Below are 2,336 nucleotides of genomic sequence, written 5' to 3'. Positions count from 1 at the left end.
GATCATCCAACACCTACGGAATTTCATGCTTAGCATCGTTTCTGTCCAAGAAGACTCTGCCTAAGAGTGTCTTCATTCTCTAATAGAGTTACAATGTGTGTAGGTATTGGATCAGTTGTTTACATGCATTACTTATTAGGAATGCAAGCTGTCAGGGAAGTTGTTACCTCAGAGTATGACATGTATGCCTATTCCACCACAACATCCTCTTCCACGTTTGCTCGTCAAAAGCACATGTTGATTTTGCGGTCCACATTTGAGCTTGTGAACCACTAGTGGTACCCCAACCCCCTCTTCCTTTTCCATCTATACCTCTGCGACAACGAGTTGTTTGGAACACCATAACCACACATTGATCATGCATAGCTGATGAATCTCATTCTTAGCATCGTTTCTATCCAATAAGACTCGGCTTAAGAGTGTCTTCATTCTATAGTAGAGTTACATTGTGTGTAGGTGTTGGATTAGTTTTTTACGTGCATTACCTTTTAGGAATGCAAGCTGCCAGGGATGTTGTTACCTCAGAGTATGGCATGTATGCCCATTCCACCACAACATCCTCTTCCACATCCTTCAACTATTCTTTGATTTCGTCCATGGTTTTCTCGTCAAAAGCACATGTTGATTTTGCGGCCCACATTTGAGCTTGTGAACCACTAGTGGTACCGCAACCCCCTCCTCCTTTGTGATCTCTACCTCTGCGACAACAAGTTGTTTGGCACACCATGATCAACCACACATTGATCATGCATAGCTGATGAATCTCATTCTTAGCATCGTTTCTGTCCAATAAGACTTTGCTTAAGAGTGTCTTCATTATGTAATAGAGTTACATTGTGTGTAGGTATTGGATTAGTTTTTTACATGCATTACATGTTAGGAATGCAAGATGCTAGGGATATTGTTACCTCAGAGTATGGCATGTATGCCCGTTCCACCACAACATCCTCTTCCACATCCTTCAACTATTCTTTGATTCCGTACATGGTTTGCTCGTCAAAAGCACAATTTGATTTTGTGTCCCACATTTGAGCTCACGAACCACTGTGGTACCGCAACCCCCTCCTCCTATGTCATCTCTACCTCTGCAACAACAAGTTCTTTGGCACACCATGATCAACCACACATTAATCATGCATAACTGAGAAAGGTAACACACTCTACTTATTTATTGATTGAAGTGAGAACATGATAGCTTTGCTCACTCATGATCCCTCTCCTAAGCACTCCATATAAAGAAATAATTTACTATTTCAAATATAAAAAATTTAATTAGAAATAATTTACTATTTCAAATATAAAAAATTTAATTAGAAAAACCCTAAATTAAGTACATACTTACCTTATAATTACGTCTAGGATAATCCCATCCGAATACCACTTAACCATGGAATTATTAATCAAATATAAAAAATACCATCAATACCATGCTAATGATACTAATGCAATGGTTCTTTATTTTAGAAAACAACCTTATTTAAAAATTACAACATCAATTAATTGATGGGAAGTTGGATTTTGTTGTTCTTCTATGTTAATTTATATAAATATAAATGATATCTTATAATAATTTTTTATTAAAGGAAAAAAATAATATGAATAAAAGAAAAATAATAAATAATTCAAAACCATAAAACTGAAATAATAAGGTAAATAAAGGCATGTCATATATTATTATGTTGACAAAAAAGGAAATAGATTTGAATTAACTCTAGAAATGATTATCACTCTCTTCAAAGGAACCCACAACAGGAAAGTCGATATGTCCGAGTGGTTAAGGAGACAGACTTGAAATCTGTTGGGCTACGCCCGCGCAGGTTCGAACCCTGCTGTCGACGTTTCAGTGATTTAGTGTTGTGTTTATGAATATGGTTTTAAATGGGCTTTCCCGTGCAGGTTCGATTCCTTGGAACGCAGTAAGCTGCGTAGGTAGCATATTCATAATTAGGATATGCAAACTGTTTGGCATTTTTTCGAGTGACAATAAAGAATCTAGCAGGCAAAATTATTGTTGAGGTGAGAGAGGCTCGAACTCTCGACCTCAGGATTTCTCAGTGAAGCTATGAGACTTACGCGCTAGCCAACTGCGCCACCACCCCTGTTGACATAAAATGAAACTGAATTAAGCTTGAGGAGCAAATCCAGCTAAACCTGTAAAGGGAGATGTTAAGGTAGGGTTTTCTTGGTGTATCAATGATTTTAGGGTCACTTCATTTTGATTCACTGTGCTTCTTGTATAAACAGCATTGTTGAAGAAAGCTCATTAGGTGACATCATCAACCCCGTTTATTACAGAAGTTGCCACCATAGCTTCACATTTCTTTTCTGTAGCGAAG

The 2,336-nt window shown here is 37.5% G+C and overlaps 1 non-coding gene across 1 annotated transcript; it reads left to right on the top strand.

Annotated features, from left to right (window-relative positions):
• Positions 1-1,756: 1,756 nt before the first annotated feature.
• On the top strand, positions 1,757-1,838 carry TRNAS-UGA (transfer RNA serine (anticodon UGA)). Its single transcript has one exon. It is a non-coding gene; the product is annotated as a tRNA-Ser (tRNA).
• Positions 1,839-2,336: the final 498 nt, after the last annotated feature.

This window comes from Pinus tabuliformis, chromosome 7 (genome assembly GCF_031772625.1).
Source record: "Pinus tabuliformis cultivar Carrire ecotype Pingquan chromosome 7, CPIR1, whole genome shotgun sequence".
Lineage (NCBI taxonomy): Eukaryota > Viridiplantae > Streptophyta > Pinopsida > Pinales > Pinaceae > Pinus > Pinus tabuliformis.
Note: the sequence above shows the minus strand (reverse complement) of the source record. Positions and strands in the feature narration are given on the sequence as shown.